This window comes from Triturus cristatus, chromosome 6, assembly GCF_964204655.1.
Source record: "Triturus cristatus chromosome 6, aTriCri1.1, whole genome shotgun sequence".
NCBI classification, from domain to species: Eukaryota; Metazoa; Chordata; class Amphibia; order Caudata; family Salamandridae; genus Triturus; species Triturus cristatus.
In genome coordinates, this window is record NC_140589.1 from 1,241,206,492 (window position 1) to 1,241,228,326 (window position 21,835).

Genomic DNA, 21,835 nt, shown 5'->3' on the forward strand with positions numbered 1-21,835 from the left:
GGTCCTCTGGGCAGGCGGCGGCCTTGTCCGAGGCCGAGGTGAAGCTGCTCAGGCGCCGGCGGCTGCTGGCCCTGGCAGCGCCGCAGGGACCGGCTAGGGGGCGTGTCCCAGGGCCCCCCTCATCCCTCCACCCAGGGCCCCCCTCATCCCTCCACGCATGTGTCTGCCTCGTCGGAGGTCGAGTCGACGCCTTTTCAGCGCCGTTCCATAGCTGCCCTGGCTCCGACCCAGCCTCGATCTCCCGCACCGCACATAGTGGCAGAGGTCGTTCCGGCGTCCCCTTCGGCGCTGGTCGACGTTGACCTGATGCCGGTGGCGGACTCTACGGCGCCGGTCCAACGTCGGGTCGTTGATTCGGCTTCGGACGCCCCCTCTTCTCCAGAGGTTCGGCAGCTGTTTGTTTCATCTTCTCCAGGGACGGGTTGCCGCTTTGTGGCTTTTTCCCCGGTGTCTTCTAAGGACGGCTCTTCGCCGTCGCCAAACCCGCAGTCTTCGCCGGAGGCGCCTCAGGTTCCCCATTCATCGGTCCACCCTTCCCTGTTTTGAGCTTGGCCTTTCCTTCCTCGGTTGGGCTGGGGGACAGCCGCCTTAGCTTGCAGCCATCGCCAATTGAGGAGCTGCTTTCCCCACCATGGGGCCCTACGGAGGCGAGTGCTGCCTTTGCTGGGGCTTTTTCCACGGCTGCGGGTATCTTGCGCATGGGCGATCCAGCTGCCCATTTCCCCACGGATCGTCTGCTGGAGGTTCTTCACCAGGGCTCTGGTGGGACGCGAGCTGCTTCTTCCCTTCGAGGCTGCGCTCCACAATTCTCTTTTGGAAGCCTGGGGGCGTCCTGCCATGGGGGACCGGTGCCCCAGCCTCTTCTGCACCGCCACCGTCCTGCTCCGCATGATCCAGCCTGTCTTACCCTCTACCCTTCTACCAGGGGCCCTCTTTTACAGACTGCCTTTCCCTCCTTGCCATCGGTGTTGTCTCCCTCGTTGCGGGAGGCCCGCTGGTTGGATTCCTGGGGGCACAACATCTTCGCCTCCTCCAGTGCTGCTTTGCGGGCCCTTAACACTCTGTGTATTAGCCAGAGCCACCTCTTGCTTATGGGACTGGGCGGAGTCCCTTATGTTTTCTGCTTCTCAGGAGGGTGCTTGCGTTGATCTGCGGCACCATGTGTTGGATGGCCGAGAGCTGGTGGCGTTTATTCTTCGGTCTGCTCTGGACGTTTCGGAGGTGCTTGGTTGTACCATGGCTACTTCGGTGGCCCTTCGTCGCCATGCCTGGCTCCGGGATAGTGTTTTCCCTGAGAACGTTAGAGAACGGCTGGTTGACCTCCCCTTTGATGGCGCTCTGTTGTTCCACGCCCCTGCGGATTCTGCCATTCAGAGGTTTCTTGCGTGGCTTCGTCCTCCTCCTCCTCCCCCTCAGTGATCTGTCTGTCGGTCTGTGTTTTGGGAGGGGTTCTCCCGTTGTTTTCCTGGGGCCCTGTAACGGATAGCACAGGTTGTGTGTTCTGTCTGGTTGATGTGCCTTGGGGGTCCTTTTGTGGGTCCCTTGGTGTTGTTGGCTGCTGGTCCGGCCCTTTTGTTGTCTTGCGGTTTTGGGCTGCAGGTCTTTATGTTTTGTCCTCTGCTGTGGATGTTTTTTCCTAAGAGGTGTTCCCATGGTTCTTGGGACGTAACCTACCCTATGTGGGGTATTTGTAGCTATTACATAGCTCTGTCATGTGCTGGGGAGGTGTGGTCACCCTTTCAGGTTAATTGCTCTCTCCGTGGCGTCACGGTATGTCGCAGGTGCGATCTTCTTGCCATTTGTCTTGGTGCGCCTTGCGCTAGGTCCGTCCTTCTCCTTGTCACCATGCCGGTCTGGCCTGCTGTCTGCGGCCTCGTGTTGTGGCGGTTCCGGACTTATGTACTGTGTTTTGGCTGGGTCCTCTGCCGGCTGCTCCAGAAGGTTTGGTTTTCCTTGGCCTCTGTGTTCGGATGGCGGGCTTGGGCCATCCTCCGTCTCCCCCTTATTTTCTGCCGGTTTCTCCACTTCTTCGTGGTCAGTGTGTGTGTGTTCTGGGCCGACCCCTCCCTTGGGGTGTGTCCTGGTCCTCCGTGGTGTTGCCTGTTGCTGGCGACGCGTGCCCTTGCAGGGCTGCTTGTTCTACTCCACCATGGTGCTCTTGCTGGGTTTCCTTGCGCCCCTGCCTCTGGTTCCGTTGGGGCTTCGTGCAACGGTGCTTTTCTTCTTCCGCCTGTGCTGTTGGCGGTGGCGCCGTTCCGGCCTTGTCCACTGCTTGCGGCCACGGTGTTTTCCGCTCTTTTTTTCTATCTTTGTGCATGTTTCTTCCAGTAGGCCCTGCCTCTGGCTCTGCCTCTTCTCACTGGGTTAGAAGAGACCCTTGTGTTACTTGAGGTTTTTGGGCGCTGTCTGCCCCTGAGTGGTGTTAGGCGCTCTAGCGTGGTTGGGCTAGGCTCTCCTGCCCTTTTTCCTTCTTGTTCTTTTTCCATGTCCCCTGCTGGGACCCTGTGTCTCTCCTGTTGGGGAGGCTCTCTCGCAGGCCCTCCTCCTTTCTGGGTATGGCTAGGGTATCTATTCTACGTTAAGATGTCCAAGTTACTTACCTTCGTTAACGGTTTATCTGATAGAGACGATTCTAGCAGCAGATTCCTTCACAACCCGTCCTTCCTCCCTGTTCTGCGAGGACCTTCTGTTTGGGTTTCTGCCCTCTGGGTGGCTTGTCTTCTGTGGGTGTCCTCTTCGTTTTCTTCCGGTCAGGCTTTCCTTCAGCTGGTTTCTCTCCAGCATGAGGGCCTCCTTTTGCACTTCCCTCTGTTAGTGTTTCTGATGCCCACTTGGGTTTTTTTACCGGTCCGTTGACCTCCTACTCCTTTCGGAGGTTATGGCCCTCCTTGGCAATGTAGTCTGCGGATGGATTACCTGTCTTTTGCCCTCCTACTCCTTTCAGGGGGTATGGCCATCCTTGGCAGTGTACTCTGAGGATGGATTGCTGTTGTTTTTGTGTTCCGGGCTTGGGCCCTTCCCTTTGTGATTGTGGTTCTCTCTCTCTCTCTCTCTCTCTCTCTCTCTCTCTCTCTCTCTCTCTCTCTCTCTCTCTCTCTCTCTCTCTCTCTCTCTCTCTCTCTCTCTCTCTCTCTCTCTCTCTCTCTCTCTCTCTCTCTCTCCTCTCTCTCTCTCCCTCTCCTCTCCTCTCCTCTCCTCTCCTCTCCTCTCCTCTCCTCTCCTCTCCTCTCCTCTCCTCTCCTCTCCTCTCCTCTCCTCTCCTCTCCTCTCCTCTCCTCTCCTCTCCTCTCCTCTCCTCTCCTCTCCTCTCCTCTCCTCTCCTCTCCTCTCCTCTCCTCTCCTCTCCTCTCCTCTCCTCTCCTCTCCTCTCCTCTCCTCTCCTCTCCTCTCCTCTCCTCTCCTCTCCTCTCCTCTCCTCTCCTCTCCTCTCCTCTCCTCTCCTCTCCTCTCCTCTCCTCTCCTCTCCTCTCCCCTTCCTTCCTTCCTTCCTTCCGCCTCCGGGATGGCTCTCGCCTTGGCTTGCTAGGTGGTTCCATGGAATAATGCTTTGCGCTTTTCTTGCTCTGGCCTGCTGTTGTCGCCTCCTGGTGCTGTTCCTCACCTTTTGTTTCTCTGGTTTTTCGCACACTGTTCCCATGCTCTCCTCAGTTTTGTTGTGCTGGCTCCGCCTAATGGCACGAAAAAAGTTCTCCGAAGCAAACTGACGTCAGCGCGCCGGGGTGGGGCTTATGTGACCTCGCTGACATCACACCCGCGGATGAGGTTGGGGCGGAGTCGCGTGGTACCGACGCGCTGGGCAAGAAAGTTTTCCGGGTCCCGTCTCACGCCTGGGGATAATTCTATGTTAAGGAATCTGCGGCTCTACCAGATACACCGTTACCTTAGGTAAGTAACTTGTAAATTAACAATTGTACTCAGAGGACTCCTTAGAAGGGTCCTCTGAAACCTACCAACCCTTAGTGTGGTCGCTGACTGGTCTAAGCCAGCCTATAATCACTAGACAGCGTTCTGACCTCATGGAGTGATCACCAGCGCGCTCAGAGGTCGAGAACAATGCCTCTCATGGGGGAAGGTGCTCATACCTTCCAATATTCAGAAAGAGCCATCATTGGGGGTAGCTTGAAATGTCTTGTCACCCTTAAAACCTGACCTCAGCCTCTCCTGATAGAAGGAGCAGGCCTTTTAGCACAACTTATGCACTCATGCGGTTTTATCTGGCACATCTTTTGTTCCAACTATATAGGGCCTCCTGTTGGGTTACCTCCAGTGGTTCCTCTACAGTGTTTTACGACTTCTGGCTTCATATTCCTCTCCTGTTAAATATTCCTCCGGCATCAGACTGGATCCAGAAACTTTTCTGTAGTACCTCTGTACACCTAAAAGTGGCGCCTTGCAGGTCTGTACTGACGCCATTCCTATCAGAAAATGAAATGCAAGGACTATATAGGTGCCACTCCTGCGCACTGTCAGTTTTTTTTCTATACCACCAGTTGCGGATCCATAGCTCCTGCTTCGTCTCTTTGAAGACATGTTCCTCAACATATCTCTATTGTGTAAATAATGTCACCCCCACAAAACTATGGGCTTCATGCCTTGTCGGGAGAATCACAAACATAGGTCTGTGATGGATCCCCACCTGGTATGCCTGTGGTACCTGGGGCAGAGCAATGATTCCAAGACCTGCCTCGACTGCATGTGGATGAACCCAAAGACCTTCAGGGAATGCAAGGAAAGCTCTACATCACCAAGCATAAGAAGACTCTGTGTCGGGCTGCTTTAAGTTTCAGTCCGTGCCCAAAGTTCATTCCTAGAGTCATCAGAACTGCTTGAGAGGCCAATCTTCATTACAATCCAAACCTTCAGGTAAATCAAAACAGAAACACAAGAGTTGAAGCTGGAATCTGAACGAGACATATAGCTGCAGATTCTTTACCTTTGAATTCCCCAGGCGTCCGATTGGATCCGGAAGATTTTTCTTAGAACAGTACCCTTGCGCGCCAGTAGGTGGTGTAAGACGTCTCCGGGTGACGTCATTGGCATCGTGTCCACGTTGTGACATCAGCGTCACCTAAGTAATTGCCACCACCCCGTGCTGACATGCGTTTTTTCTTTTTGCACCAGCCAGCTCAGATCAGTGAAGAGAGCTACCCTCTGTGACTTTTTGATGTTTTGGTTTGTAGATTTTTTCCAACATGCGGCCACTGCATCCTTTTTCGTCACCGGGGCTCCCGATGGGGGTGGCACCAGCCCCATTCTCATCTCCGACGACCTGAGCCGGATCGGTGCCTATCGGCGCCGACAGCACCCTTGGGTCCTAGGTTGGTTCCTCAGCCTTATTTTGAGGAGCTAGGAATGGAGGAAGATTGGGAGGGTTCGCTGGACCCTTTACAAGACAAACCTGAACACGAAATTGACTGGTAGGAGGGCTTGTGTAAGGCCAGTGGACCGAATACCTCTACAGATTTTAGCCTGCTTTCTCTCTCTAACAGTGGCTATGGAGGAGGGAGCTTCCTATGGTATGGTACTGATAAGGACAGCTGAGGTCCTAGACCTTCAGCTCCCTTTGGTGGAAGTCAAGATGAAGATCTTGTATCTTGTAGAATCCTACGCCGACGACACCCAGCTCATCCTCTCCCTCATGAAGAACCCCGAAGACACCAGACTCAGCTTCCAAGAAGAAATGAAAGACGTCACAACCTGGATGAACGACAGCTGCCTGAAGCTGAACGCTGAGAAGACCGAGATCCTTGTCCTAGGACCCTACCCCATGGCGTGGGACCAGTTCCTGATGACCCCCTGCCCTCGGAAACCCTCCCACACTGACTGACCACGCCCAGAACCTTGGCATCATCCTAGACTCCTCACTCACCATGACCCGCTAGATCAATGCCGTCGCCTCAACCTGCTTCATCTCCCTCCGTAAGACTCCAAGTGGATCCCCCACGAATGCAGAAAGACCGTCACCCACACACTCGTAACAAGCAGACTGGACTACGGCAACACCCTTTACGCCGGAATCAACAAGACCCTGCTACACAGGCTCCAAACCATCAAGAACACCATGGCCAGACTCGTCCTCAGAACCCCACGACACGAGCACATGACCCAGCACCTACAAGACCTCCATTGGCTCCCCATCAAGAAGAGAGTAACCTTCAAGCTACTCACCCACACCTTCAAATCCCTCCACAACATCAGGCCCAAATACCTCAACGAAAGAGTCTCCTTCAACGTACCCAAGAGGACCCTTCGCTCCACCGACCTCGCCCTAGCAGAAACTCCCCCATAAGCAGAACCAGAGCAGGCAGAAGAGCCTTCTCCTACGTCGCAGAAAAGACCTAGAACGAGCTCTGTCAACATCAGACGCTCCCCCACTCTGAACACCTTCAGAAAGAGTCTCAAAACCTGCCTCTACAACTGACCCTGAGCTGCACCCCCACCCCAACCCCCCACCAGCGCCTTGAGAACCTCACGGGTGAGTAGCGCACTTTATAAACCCCCGATTGATTAATCTTGACCGATGTCCTGCAGCAGAGTGTGTCCTCCTCGAAACCCCCCCTCCCATTCCACAAGGCCTTGACTGATGTCCTTCTGGGAACCTGTGAATAGGACAATCGTCTGCCACAATCGCCCAGCATCGGGTTTACCAAATTTCCTCACCAGCCAACTTACCCCCGAGAGGTTGGTGGTCCAAGCCTCTACCACCAAAGGCGTGTTCCCTCTGCACACCAAGACAGGGAATCCAAGAGGCTGGATAGTTGGACAAGAAATATTTTTCTTCCGCCAGCCTTGCATTGTGGTTGGTGGACACCGCATGTCTATTGGGCTGTTATTTCCCCTCCCTGTGGGAAACAGTTACACAAGTGCTGAAACAGGTCCTGGAGTAGGTCCGAGCCATCTTCTCCCAAGCAGTATCAGACGGCAGAGGTGCAGAAAAGTTTGCCATTTGTTGTGGGCTTGACAGAACCAACTTGCTGGGCACAGCGATGTCATCAACTGTGACGGTTGGACCCCACACCTGGCTGAGAACTTCTGGCTTTTCTGGGGATGTCTAGGCTTTTCTCATACCCTTGGATCACACTTGTTTCTTTGGAGACAAAGCAGACCTGACCCTGAAGCGCTTTATTGACTCAAGGACTATGGCCAAGTCCTTAGGCCTCTTAGTGGCCACATGTCCCCATCTGCTTTTTGCCCCTTTCGTTGCTACAGAATGGGCTTTCAGCTGCTCCAGCCATACCCCAGCCACAAGGTTGCGCAAGTTCAGCAACCTCTGTGCGCCCGTGAGCCCAGCTTGTTCTGACCCCGTGGGTCTAGTGACCAGAGGTCGGGTCAGTCCACAACCCCCGCACCCTCAGGCGCTAAACCATCTTAGTCCGGCCCTTCAAGATCTTGGGCAGCCTGTTGGTGGCAGGATCAGCCATGACCTCCACCACTGGCAAAACATCATGTTGGACAGGCGAGTTCTTCAGATAGTCCGAAGGGGCTACTCCTTTCTCTGAGACAACCCCTACCTCTATACCTCCAACTTATGACCAGCTGATAGAGGATCGCCTGAATTTTGGAGGAAGTCATGACTCTCTTGGCCAAGGGAGTCATGGAGATGGTTCCGGCTCCAGAAGTAGGCTGTGGTTGTTAGTCCCGCTACTTCATGTCCCGAAGGAGGAAAAGGGCCTTCGCTCTATCCTAGATCTACGAGCCCTCAACCATTTCCTCAAAAATGAAAAGTTCAGGATGCTCACTCTGGTTCAGGTCTTGTCTGTCCTAGACCCAGTAGACTGGATGGTAGAGTTGGACTTGCAGGATGCCTATTTTCACGTTCCCGTCTTGCCAGCTCATCGATGCTACCAGCTGTTTACGGTAGGCCACAAGCACTTTGTTCATGGTACTCCCCTTTGACTTTACCAGAGCCCCTTGAATGTGAACCAAGGTGATGGTGTTGGTCGCAGCTCAACTGCGCAGATCAGGGGTGTGCCAGTCTTCCCCTATCTCAACGACTGGCTGTTGAAGGCGAGCTAACCCCATCCTTCTAAAGAAGAGCAGTGACTCCACCGTCTGGACCCAAAGAGAGCGCTGTCATTCTAACTTGACTGCACAAGAAAGTTCCGTGGTGGATGATCAACTATTCGCGGGGTATGTGGGAGCGAAGAACGGTCGTGTGGTGCAGAAAAAGACGATCTCTCGTTGGGTCGTCATTTGCATTAAAATCTGTTATGCTGTGGCCAAAAAACAGCCTCCTGAAGGCTTAAGGACTCATTCTACCATAGCTAAGGCTGCTTACCACGGCATTGCAATGTGGAGTCCCAGTCCTCGACATCTCTGCACACTTTCACCAAGCATTACTATCTGGACAGTCAAATCCACAGGGTTGGCCTTTTCAGCCGCTCTGTCCTGCAGGATTTTCTGGTCTAAACTTTTCCGCAGTCCCTCCTCCGATGATGGTACTGCTTGCGTATCTGTTAAAAACGATGGAATCTGTAGCTTAATGTCTCTATCGGATGAACAAGTTACTTACCTTTGGTAATGCCTTATCTGGTAGGCCTCAAAGCTCATTCTACTAGGCCAAAGCTGCTACTTTTGAGTCTCTGTCCTAGACGTCTGCCAGGCTGCTCTGTGGGCATCCTTCCATACAGTCATGAAGTACTGTTGTCTGGACAGTCAGGTTTGCAGAGAGGGGTATTTTTCCCTCGCTGCCCTGCAAGACTTTCTGATTTGAGTCCATTCCCTGACCCGCTTCCAATAGGTACTGCTTTGATATCTATTCCAGAGGTGAAGCATCTGCGGTTAGAAGTCTCTATCAGAAGTATAAGTTAGTTGCCACCTGTAACGCTCTTTATGGTAGAGGCTCTACCTAGCCGCAGATTCCTCACTGACCCTCTCATACCTCTATCCCAACCCACAGTCTTCTTCTGAGGTCTCAAAGTAATTTACATAAGTGGGCAGTAGTGGCAGCTATATAGGCTCTGCATGTCAGTACGCAGCCGAAAAGTGCCACCTTCTGGCGCGTAGAGATACTGTTGAAAAAGTTTCCAGATCCAGTCTGATGCCTAAGGAATATTCAAAAGATGAGAAATTATGTGGCTAGATAGTCCCTACCAGAAACAGCTTTACCGAAGGTAAGTTACCTAATCTTCTAAAAGCAGTTTCAAGTTCCGCACTGGCTTTGGTGCCTACATTCTAATGGCAAAATCTGTGCCAGTCCTTTTGAATTTGACGCTGGCCCAACGACACTGGAGCCGTAGGAGGACCCTTTCCTGATACAAGTGTCTGACTCTGGGCAGAGCTCGATTTCTGCTTCGACCAAGGTCAAATCCTGCACCCACTTTAACACACCCAGTCCCTCATTCAAGTCATAGTAGGATAGAACACTGCCTTTTTTTTGGTTCTGACTTTGTTCAGAGTCAGTTCACCTTCAGAAATTACAGTGTAGTTGATGGAGATGACTTGCCCCCTTCTTATGATGATGACAATCACTAAATCGACTATCTGAAAGAAACACGTAGTGATAGCTTCCTTACCTTAAAATTACCCCCAGGCGTCAGACTGGATCCGGAAAGTTTTCGTCAGCAGTACCCCTGCACGTCGGAAGGTGGTGTTGTGTGGCTCCGCGTCTGTCGTTGGCATCATGGTCGCTGAGATGACATCGCGGCAGCTACTTAGATGCCGCCCTCGCATGCTGACGTCCGTTCTTTCTTTTTCTGCACCAGCAAGCCCACATCCGGAGAGAGCGGTACCCCCAGTCACTTTTTGACTGAGTTTTTCGAGCCCTTTAGTCTCTTCTTTTTTTGAGTCGATCGACTCCTGGTGCCGTAGGGATGCCCGGCTTCAAGCATTGCGGGGATTGTCATCGTATGATGTTGGTGACGGACCCGCACCGCATGTGTCTCTACTGCCTGGGGCACGACCACGACCCCAAGTTGTGTCCCGACTACCGGGCAATGACGCCAAGGACTTTGCGGCAGCGGTCCGAAAAGTTGCTTGAAGTCCAGCAGTCGACTCCGCGCCGGCCAAGGTCCCGGTCCCGTGGGAGGTCGAGGAACCGGTCGCGGAGCCATCACCATCGTTCGTCGGGATGGAAGTCTTCGAACTCGGGTCAGGTAAGGCAAAGCATCACAAGAAGTCGAAGAAGCGTCATCGCTCACCGACTTGCCCTCACCCGTAGTGTGACACGGCTGAGAGTGCGGCTGGCGCCTCCCCCGCGGCACCGGTGGAGCCTTCGGTGTTGCCGTCGGCCTACCCTCCCTTCCCGGGTCCGCCGGCAACTGCAGGAATTTCTGTGAGCCATGGCCCGCCTCTTTGGGCCGTTGGGCCCCGCCGGCTCGCCTTTAAGCCCCGCGGGCCCGACTAGGGGTCCTCGCCCTTTACTGTCGGCAGCTCCGGCATCGCTGTCGGCCCCGGTGCCGCAGAGTCCCAAAGGATCCAGGCCTGGATCCCGGTCGACGCCGGTTGATCTCGTGATACCTCCACCGACGTCAACCCCACCGGCACCACCTCCGACAGCACTCGTGGCACCGGACAACGTTGCTTTCGGTCTCAGCCCTGATGTGGACACTGAGCCGGTATGGCGTCGCTTGACGCCGATTCAGACGCCGATGGAACCTTTCTATCCCTATGTCCAGCCTCCTTATTTTAGGCCTGTTCATCAGCCTTCGGAGGAAGGGGAGGACTGGGAGGGGTCTAAGGACCCTCTCACAGCTCAGTGCGAGTATGACCCGGACTGGGCAGAGGAACTGGGGGATGCCAGTGGTCTGGACACCTTTCCTGACCTTGGCATGCTCACTGCTCCTACCGTGGCTATGGAGGAGGGGGCAAGTTATGCAGTGGTGTTGCGTAGGGCGGCCGAGGCCCTCCAACTCCCTACAGTGGCCATCAGGACTAACCTCCTGACAGAAGTGCTTCAGCCGGTGGCTACCTCTGCGGAGCGACTGCTGCCTTTTAATGATGCACTTTAAAAGGCCCAACACAGGGGCTCCTGTGGATAGGAACGTGGCCCGACACCATCACCTGGCTCTGGCCAACCCCCTTTTCCTTTTCCAACACACCACCCCTAAGAGCTTGGTTGTCCAAGCTTCCTCGTCCCAGAGCGCATTCCCTACCACACATAGGGAATTCAAGAGACTGGAACAGTTTGGGAAGATTTTTTCTTCTGCCAGTTCAGAGCTGCGGTCTGTGAACACCGCATGCCTCTTGGGCCGTTATTCCCACTCTGTGTGGGAGACGGTGGCGCAAGTGCTGCCTCAGTGTCTGGAGGAGGCACGGACAGTGCTTTCTCAGGCTATTGCTGAGGGGAGAGATGCAGCGAAGTTCACAATCCGATGTGGCATTGACACCGCCGACTCGCTGGGCAGAGCGATTTCCACGACAGTGGCGCTCCGCCGCCACGCCTGTCTGAGGACTACTGGCTTCTCGGGGGATGTCCAGAACACCCGGATGGACATGCCCTTTAATTCCATTCGCCTTTTTAGCATCAATGCAGATAGTGCGTTGGAGCATTTTAAGGACTCGTGGGCAACAGCCAAGTCCTTGGGCATTTCGGCCACTCGCCCTCCTCCACCTTTTGCCTTTCGTGGCCACGGAAGGAGTGTGAGAAGTTGGCCTGATGTATGATGTCACTAGTTCTAGTGTACACCTTATAGCAGTCCAAACAACCCTTATGGTGATTGGTTGTAAAGTCAACCTTATAGACCAGCTATCCTAGTGGTAGCATGGACAAGAGCAGTCTTAGGCTAAACTCTGAATGGCATGTGAAGCCAGCTGTGATACCATATATAATCCCTTGAATACCAAATGAAAGGACACCACAACAGATAAATATATAAAATAGTGTATTTATTCTAGTCAAACCCTCAGCACTCTTTATGAGATTCGAGGTAAGTACAACACAGTCTTATTTAAGCATACATTAAGTCACACAGGTAAGTAATACAGTTAGGCCCTAGGGGCCATGCAAACCATATACTAAAGAAGTGGTATAAGGACCACTGTCACGGAAATAGAATAGGCCTAGGCCTAGGGAATCGCTGGGGCTACACTACACTACCAACAGTTAGGAAGTGGGAGGCCCACGGGATTCAGGTGCAGAGTGGAAACACTCACGCGTAATGCGTATAATCGATAGAAATAGTACAGTTCTGAAATAAGCAGTTTTAGGGCACTTCTGGAGTAGCTAGAAAGTCGAGACTCGGAAACTAGGCCCAAGGATAGTCACTACCCTTGTGAGCACCGAAGTACCCCAAGTTACCTAGCCCACGGGCTGCGGGTGCATAGGTGTGAACTTGCGTCGGGTTTCGTCGTGGACTTCTATGGATGCCTGAAGGAAAGTTGCTGACAGGCAGTCAGTGCAGAGTGTCCGGTGGATCCCAAGGCCGGGATCAAGAAGGAAGGGTACCTGCAAGCAGAAGGGACAGAGTCAAGGTCACTAGCCAGTGACCACGTGGAACCAGGAAGGAACCAGGCGATGTCGTGAAGATTGCAGGTGAAGAGGTGAAGCTTGTCGCAGCAGCTACAGGTACCAGGAGACGTCGAGGACGACCAGGACCAGGAGGCGAGCTGTCCCACGAAGGCTATTGATGTCGGCGGCGTCGAAGATGAACTAGGACTCACCAAGCCTTGGCAAGCGGAACCCACGAAAAATGGAGGACTTGCTTCTGGTGCAGACCAGGAAGGTCTGGGGTGCTTCTCTTTTGCAGAGGAGCAGGAGCCAGTCTGGAGGAGCCAAACCAGCAGTCAAGATTCAAAGGTGTGTCGTCGCAAAGGCCGCTAGCCAACGGGCAAGCAACCGGACATATGCGGCAAGCAGGAAAATGCAGAAGGGCCCCACGCAGGACTCATGGAGTGTGGGGGGCTGATCTTCGGTGCAGATGGTGCTTGGGGTTGGGGCTTCTCAATCCCCAGTGCACAACTTCGAGGGTACCTCAGAAGCTGCGCTGGAAGATACTTGCCACTTTTCCCAGGTAGCCGGTCCCACGTCTCTCGTCGCCTCCACGGATCTCAGCTCGGCTGTGGATGTGGATCAGGGTCGGAGAAGTCTAGAAGTCAAGGCTCTGGTCGGGCTCTGCGCGGTCCCTCGTAGAACTTCAGCAAAGCAAAGGGTAAATCTCTTGATGGTGCCTGTTTGCACAGGGTAGCCACTCCTTGGCCACAAGGGAGATTCTTCAGTCTTCTTCTTTCGTCGAATGTCGAAGGTCCAGAGTTTCTGTTCAAGTTGCAGGTTCAGGATAATCTAATCTCCTGGGGCCCAGCTACCACTCGTATACTAATCTGGGGGGCTGGGTTGCCTGCTAGGTCACGCCTTATGGGTGGGACCTGGGAGGGGGGTGGTTACACCCCCTTCCCTTTGTCCAGTTTCGCCCCAGGACTGGGGCTGGTGTGCCCCAGCACCGGTTTGAACTGGACTATGCATTGGACACCTTGTGTGCCCCAGGCAGTGTCTTGTTTCTTTCATCCCTCCCTGCCCCAATTCACTAAGGCCTGTCTGGGGTGGTGCTCTCACCTCCCAAGGCAGGAAACCTATTGTCCAAGCCTCCCGTGCCGGGATCACTCCCAGCAGCAGGAGGTCAGACTTGTGTCGTGGCAGCAGCATTCATTTTGTGATGCTGGGGCTCTGGTTAACTTTAACCGGGTAAGTAGGTTTCAACATGTCTTCTCCCTCTAGAAGGGAGGGATAATATCCTCATCCCCAGAAATGGTATGGGGGTATTATTCCAAAGTGTTAGACACCTTGCACGACATGTTTTGATTAAGCCAAACCATAGTTACCATAACCGTTTAAGATTATAAGGCACTTTAAGAGTATATGGTAGGCTATATCATAGAACAGCTATAAGGACTTGGTTCCGAAAGCTGCAGACAGGCTCAGCTCATGCTAGAGCACCATCTCACATGTTACCAAGCAATCTGCCTCCAGGATTGTTAAGGCCTGCCATAGGAGTGGCTGATAGGTACACATGTGTCTATATATAAGATAGGTATAGGAATACTACACCTAAGCAAGGGGTGATTACACGACCTTGCCCCAGCTGAGTGATCAGCCAGTTGTGTCATAATGGAAGGCCAGGCCAGGGTGGCATAATACATGCTGCAGCCCCTGGTAGGCCTAGGGTACACCTATGCCCTGGGTACGAGGGCGCGAGGGAGAATAGAATGAGAGCAAGTTTGACAACGTGCCAGGAGAGGAGGATTTCAGAATTTGAACGCAGTACAAAGGACATTAAATTCCACTCGGCAGGCAACAGGCAGCCATTGTAGCCGACGAATTGCCCTGGAGGTGGGGCAGGTTCTAGGGAGGCCCAGAAGGGTTCTAGCCACAGCGTTTTGAACTAGCTGTAGTCTCAGGGTTTCGGTCTTAATTACCCCTAAATAAAGTGCATTGGCATAGTCCAGTCTTGACACGATGGAGGCCTGAATAATCATTTGCCTGATGGACGGGTCGAAAAACCCAAGCAGCGGTTTGAGCCCCCGAAGTATGCCAAATCAAGTCCCTGCAACTTTATTCGTTTGAAACTGAAAGCTGAGGGCCGAATCGACCCAGACCCCTAGATCTTTCACCACCAGCTCTTGATCTTTTCCTACCAGCAGAACCTCTGACTTGCTGGAATTCAGCTGGAGACAGATGGCAGTCATCAACTCGGCTACAGCTGTGAGATCGTCCTGAAACTTAGATGCTGCCCCCACGGTGTCGTCCGAGAGAGCGACTACCAATTGTGTATCATCAACATATGATACAATAGTAAGCCCTCTACTCCTCGCCAGAACCGCCAGAGGTTGAACATAGAGATTAAAAAGCATGGGGCTCAACGCAGAGTCTTAGGAACACCTTGTTTGTTAGAATGGAGCGTGGAGGCGAACGGAGGGGCCACAACCTAGAAGGTCCTGTTGGAGAGAAAGGAAGCAAACCAATCCAGGGCTGGGCCCACAACACCTGCTTCCTCTAGCCTGAGCAGCAGGATCTGATGAGAGACCGTATCTATTGCAGCACTGAGGTCTAAAAGAATCAGAGCCGACGTACGTCCCTCATCTAGAGCAAGCCTAAGATTCTCAATGACAGCAGGAGAGCAGACTCCATGCTGTGACCTGAGCGAAAACCATTCTGGAAGATGTCCAGTCAGTTTTTCTCTTCCAGAAATCTAGTAAGAATAGAGTTGATATGGGTCTCTGTGATTTTGGCGATCGACGGAAGGAGAGAGATTGTGCGATAATTTTCCAGTTTGGCTGCGTCCAGGGAAGGTTTTTTAAGCACAGGGACTATCCTGGCTTGCTTCCAAGTGCTGGGAACAACTGCACTAGAAAAGGTTATATTAATCACCTGCCTCAAAGGTGATAGGAGCACAGGTAGCGATTTCATAAATTGGTCAGGTTTAAGAGGGTCAGAAGGGGAGCCGGATTTGATCTTGTTGCATAGTAACCGTAGCTCCTCCGGGGAGACCAGCGGGAATGCAGCCAGTGTATGTGTAGGGTCCAGGCACATTGTTAGAACTCATGGCAGTGTGAGTGAAGGTCATATAAATGTTCTCCACCTTTTGAACAAAAAAGGTGGCAAGAGCCTCACATTGCTCATCAGATGATATGAGGCACTGCAGGGACCCCAGCTGTTTCAAATCTTTCAATATGGAAAAGATGGTTTTTGAGGGGTTGCCACTGTTCCTGATTTCGCTGGCAAAAAAAGCTGTCCGCGTTGTGTGACTGGCCCTATGATAGTTTTTGGATAGCTGCTTGATAGCACTGCTTCTGCATCGGGTCATACTCCCGTCTCCATACCCGTTCCAGCCTTTTGCAGGTTTTACGCAAAATGGCCTGCTTATCATTATACTATTGGTTGGATTTAGAGTTACGACTAATTGACCACTTCGCCGGAATAAGTACATCAAGAGAACTGTGAATCCAGTCTGAGAGTGCTTTATCAGCGGCATCAGGATCAGCTGGCATACGGAAGGCATTTGTGGAAAGAAGGTCATGAAATTGGTCAAGATCAAGTTTATGCCAGGGGCATTTAAAGACAACCTTTTGATGCTTCTTCCGTGACAGAATAACCCCTGAGAGAGACACGAGTACCAAGTAGTAAACAGACGGGAATAGGGGTGTGAACTGATAAAAAAGGAAGATTTGAAAACACTGGGTCCAGCAGATGGCCTGCAGAGTGAGTAGTACTCTGGACCAGTTGCAGCAGCTGACAAGCACCCAGATCAGCTAAGAAAATTTCACATCTCCGTTTCCTGGGGATTGTAAGTGCAGATTCAGCTCCCCAATGACACTAAAATTGGCCGTCCTTCTTTCTTTGGCCCAGCAGGGTTCTGCTCTGGGCACTTTCAAGGGCTACCTTTCTGCTATTTCGGCCTTTCTCAGGCTCCCTGATCAGCCCTCTCTTTTCAAGTCCCCTATTGTAGATAGATTCCTCAAAGGCATTACTCATCTTTTCCCTCATATTCCTTTCGTAATGCCCCAGTGGGACTTGAACCTGGTTCTTACATATTTATTGTGCGCTCCCTTTGAGCCTCTTCACCACTGTCCTCTTCGTCAACTGACTTTGAAGACTGCTTTCCTGGTTGCCATCACCTCTCCCTGGAGAGTGAGTGAGCTCCAGGCTCTTTCTTGTAAACCTCCTTTTCTATCTGTCCATCCGGACAAGGTTGTGCTCAGAACACGTCCATCCTTTCTGCCAAAGGTTGTCACCGCCTTTCACATTGGGCAGACCATAACTTTGCCCACCTTCTTTCCGCCTCCGCATCCTTCTATAAAGGAAGAGAAGCTCCACCGTCTGGATCCAAAACGTGCGCTCTCCTTTTACCTCAACCGCACACAACAGTTCCGGGTGGATGATCAGCTCTTTGTTGGCTAAGTTTGCACCAAGAAAGGTCAGGCCGTACACAGGCGGACTATCTCCCGATGGGTCATCTTGTGTATTAAAGCCTGTTATTCTCTGACTAAAATGGAGCCTCTAGTGGGGCTTCGCACCCATTCCACCAGGGCAACTGCTGCTACGGCGTTGGGACGTGGTGTCCCCTTACAAGACATCTGTCAGGCAGCTACGTGGGCCTCACTGCACACTTTTACTAAGCACTATTGCCTGGACAGCCAAGTCCGGAGAGACGGCTTCTTTGGCCGTTGTGTTCTCCGAGACTTTCTGGTGTGAACTTGGTTCGCAGACCCACCACCGGGGTTGGTATTGCTGGGGTATCATTCTAAGGTAAGGAATCTATCACTCCGTGTTTCTTTCAGATGAACAAGTTACTTACCTTCGGTAACGATATATCTGTAAGAATCATTAGTTAGTGATATATTCCTTACTGCCCCACCCATCCTCCCCGTTCTACGAACTGATTTCTAGGGTTAAGGTCATCAATTTCAGGGCCCTAGTTTCAATGCACCAGTGGTCAGTATCTTGCATGTCTCTGCGTTCCTGGCGCAGAAAGTCGTGTACAGAACTGAGGCGCACGCGAGGGCGGCACCTTAGTAGCTTCCGCAACGTCATCTCGGCGACCACGACGCCAACGACGGCCGTGGAGCCGCACAACGCCTCCTTCCGACGAACAAAGGGTACTGCTGATGAAATTTTTCCGGATCTACTCTGACGCCAGGGGGTAATTCTAAGGTAAGGAACCTATCACTAACTAATGTTTCTTACAGATATATCGTTACCGAAGGTAAGGAACTTGTTCTGTCGGAGACTAGTGAGCTAGACACTTCCCTTGATACTGGGCTGACCCGTCCCCCACGCCCCACCTCACCCTATCTGAAAGAAACACGTTAGATTCCTCACCTTAGAATATCCCCAGGTGTCAGGCTGGATCCGGAAAGATTTTTCGTCAGCAATACCCTTGCGCGTCGCTAGGCGTCGTCTGCGGCTCCGCATCAGTCGTCGGCGTTGTGCGCCGGGATGACGTCGTCAGAGTACTTAGACGCCGCCCTCGCGCGCTGACATCAGTTCTTCTTTTTTCCATGCCAGACAGCGCCGATCTGGGAAGACTAAACTTTTTGACTCTTTTGGTCTACTCTGTCGACTTGACTCTGGTGCTGGTAGGATGCCTGGTTTCAAACCCTGTGACTCCTGTCACCGACTGATGTCGGTTACGGACCACCACCGCCGGTGCCTCTACTGCCTTGGGGCCGACCACGATTCCGAGTCGTGCCTCGACTGCCGGGCCCTAACTTTGAAGGCTAGGCGGGAGCGGTCCCGCAAGCTACTGGAGTTCCGACAGTCGGCTCCGCGCCATTCACGGTCCCGGTGGAGGAGGAGGTCGAGGGACCGGTCGCGGAGCCGCAGTCACCACCACCACTCGTCTGGTTCAAAGTCTTCGGGTAAGTCGAAGCATATTAAGAAGTCCAAGAGGCGACATCACTCTTCGGGCTCCCCTCGCCGGTCGCGCGACTCGGCTGAGGGTTCGGGTTGTACCACCCACGCGGCTCCGTCGGAGCCGCAGAAGTCGCGTCTGTCCCCATACCCGCCGGTCCCTGGGACCGACGTGACTCCGGCGGAGGTCAGTGCCTTCCTCTCGGCCATGAGGGGCCTGGCTCCACCACCGACGCCTGTCGGCGCGCCTTCAGGCCCCGCGGGCTCCACTGGGAGGCCTAGCGAGCCGGCGGCTCCGGCGCCGTCTCCGGTCCCGACGCCGCAGGTCCCCGTGGGATCCAGGCCTGGATCCCAGTCGACGCCGGTCGACCTCACGACCCCTCCGCCGGCGCCGCCTTCGGACGATGCCGTTTCCCAGTCCGGGCCCGGCATCGGAGCGGCGCCACCCGGCGCCGCATCCGATGCCGATGGGTGACAATTTCATCTTCCGCCCGGCTCCGATCATTCCACCTGTCTACCAGGAATCGGATGACGGTGCCGACTGGGAGGGTTCTGAGGACCCTCTGGCCCAGCAGGGCCAGTTATCACGGGACTGGGCAGATGAGTTGGGGGATGCCAGTGGTCTTGATACCTCCCCAGACACTGGCTTCATCTCTCCTCTGACCGTGGCTTCGGAGGAAGGTGCTGCTTTTTCTATGGTGCTGCGCAAGCCGGCCGAAGCCCTTGGGCTAGAGCTGCCTGCTGTGGCTGTGAGGACTAACCTCCTCACCGAGGTGCTCCGACCGTCAGCAAGCTCCTCGGAGCCTCTGCTGCAGTTTAATGAAGCACTACTGGACGTTCTGAAGGGCACCTGGTCCAAGCCCTCCACAGTACCTCCTGTGGACCGGAACGTAGCCCTGCGCCACCGCCCTGCACCGAGCGACCCCAGCTTTCTGTCCCTGCACCCTACGCCTGAGAGCCTGGTTATCCAGGCCTCGACTTCCCAGACCTCCTTCCCGTCCGCTCCCCCGGATCGGGAATCCAAGAGACTTGAGCAGTTTGGTAAGAAGCTGTTCTCCTCCCTTAGTTTGGAACTGCGGTCTGTTAACACCGCTTGTCTCTTGGACCGTTACTCCCACTCCCTGTGGGATACGGTGGAGGACGCGCTGCCTCAGTGTCCGGAGGAGGCTCGGACACGGCTCGCCCAGGCTCTTGCCGAGGGGCGGGATGCAGCGCGGCACGCTATCAGATGTGGACTGGACACTACGGACTCGCTGGGTAGGGCGATGTCGACCACAGTGGTGCTCCGCCGCCACGCCTGGCTGCGGTCCACGAGTTTTTCAGGGGATGTCCAGAGCACCCTCATGGACATGCCCTTCGATGGCAGTCGCCTTTTTGGCGACAAGGCGGTTAGTGTGCTGGTGCGCTTTAAGGACTCCTGGGCTACGGCTAAGTCCTTGGGCCTCGCACACTTCCGCTTTTCGCCCCTCTCGTGGCCAAGGAAGGGGCGCCCCCTCACGTCCGCCTAGCCACAGGTCGCAGAACCAACCTCCACTCGGTCGCGGACGTGGATTCCGCCGAGGCGGTGCAGGGGGACAACGTGCCGGTCAGTCCACATCTACCCCGGCAGCATCCGCCTCAAAGCCCTCCTAGTCCGTGCTTTCAGGCCCATTCCACGCCAGTGGGAGGCAGAGTTCGCCATCACCTGCTCCACTGGCGTTCCATCACATCGGACAGGTGGGTGCTGCACATCGTCCGAAGGGGCTACTCCCTCCCCTTTGAGGCGACCCCTCCAGCTATGCCACCGCAGTACCACCGCATGTCGGGGGATCACTTGAGACTTCTACTTCAATGTCGGTTTGATGCTGTCTCTGACTGTTCCATTACCCCTCTGCCCAGGTGCCCATGCACTGGCAGAACCTTGGGTGCCCTCGAGCTGTGGTGCCACCACCTTTTGGTGGCAGGATTAGCCTCTTGCCGTCTCCTACAGATGACCTGTTGTCGCCGCCTCGAATGGCCACGGTGGCTAGCGCACCTTTTGCAAGGGCGGTTCGCAGGGCTACGGACATTTTGCAACTGCAGCCTCCCCTTTCTGTCTCTGTCCTCTGATCCCTTTCTGTACTTACTCCACCAGGGCACTGTGGAGGTGGAGGCTTTATTGCCTTTTGGTGAGTCATTGTATGACGTTCTTCTGGGGACTTGGGCGAGGCCCTCTTCAGGGGACCTTGTGGATCGTGCTATAGCACATCGCCCGGCCCCGGATGACCCTGTCTGCTTGTCCATCCACTCTAGGGCTCAAGTATTGGTGGTTCAGGTGGCTTCTGGTTTGTTGCCTTCTGCCCCCTCTCCGTTGGTCCCTCCCACTTCGGAATATCAGTGGTAGGAGTCGTGTGGCCACTAGATTTTTGCATCCGCCAATGCTGGCCTTTGCTCCCTGAACACATCTTGTGCATTTGCCAGGGATACTTCTGCCCTTTAGGACTCAGTCGAGCGCCTCCTGCCCTCGCCTCCGGAGGGTCCTCAGGCTGGCCTAGCATGGTTGGTCCATGATGGCCGTGACATGGCGCACTTTTCCATTCGTCGGCCATGGACACCACTGATTCGGTAGGTCGCGCTATGGCCCGGTCCGTTGCTCTGTGCCGCCATGCTTGGTTGCGCGATGGATGATTTCCTGCCAACGTCCAGGAGCGTCTTTGGAATTTGGCCTTTGATGGGGTCCTCTTGTTCGACCGACATGCTGACTCACGCCTCATGTCTCAGTTTCCATGGTTTGCAGTCCTGGTTGTGGACTTTTGATTTCAGTTGCAGTGTTGTCTCTGCTTTTTCTGCTGCTCTGTCTCTGGACTTCAGACGTAGTTATTGGACGGGCTGTGTGGCTTTCACCGTTTTCTCCCTCTGTTGGTTTCAGCTGACCAGCAGTATTGTGAGTTTCTTTTCGTCCTCTGTCTAGAGCGCGGCTCAAGAGGTGTCCCTTGTTTTCTTAGGCGTGACATACCCCATGTGGGGATCTTGTTGGCTATTGTGTAGCCACTCTTCCCGGTTTGGGGAGATTCCACAACTCCTTGCGGAGTCTTTTCGTCTCTCTTGTGGGGACCGCGGATTTAGTGCGGTTCTCTACAGGGGAATTTGTGTGCTGGGCTACGGTTGGTCCGTACGCCTTTCTGGTTTCTCTGGAAACACCTGCCCGGGATGTGGTCGCGGCCACAGGGGGCGAAGATCACGCACTTCAGTCCTTCTCATGGCTGCTTTCTATTCTCACTTGGGGAAGTGCTTCTCTTGGCTCAGGTCCCGTGGGGGCTTGTTTCCCATGGGCTGTGGTGTTTCCACATGTTCTGTTTCTGCGGCATGTGGCCTTGTCGCCTGTTTCCTTTGGCACTTCCCTGGTAGTGACTTTGCTCCCTTTGTTTCTTCCACGCTGAGGTTCAGATCCTCCGTTCCTGCCCCTCTGCGTTGATTGTCTGCTTCCCTCTGGGAATTCAGAGTTCTCACTATTGTCCCTCGGTTTGGTGTTACCCTCTAGGTGTTCCACTGGTTGTGAGTTCCCATCAATCTCTGGCGGCACTGTTGCCTTTT

The 21,835-nt window shown here is 54.0% G+C and overlaps 1 protein-coding gene across 1 annotated transcript in view; it reads left to right on the forward strand.

Moving 5' to 3' along the window:
- BIRC6 (baculoviral IAP repeat containing 6) overlaps positions 1-21,835 on the forward strand; it is a 1,973,616-nt gene that overhangs the window by 1,118,085 nt on the left and 833,696 nt on the right. The window lies entirely within an intron of this gene.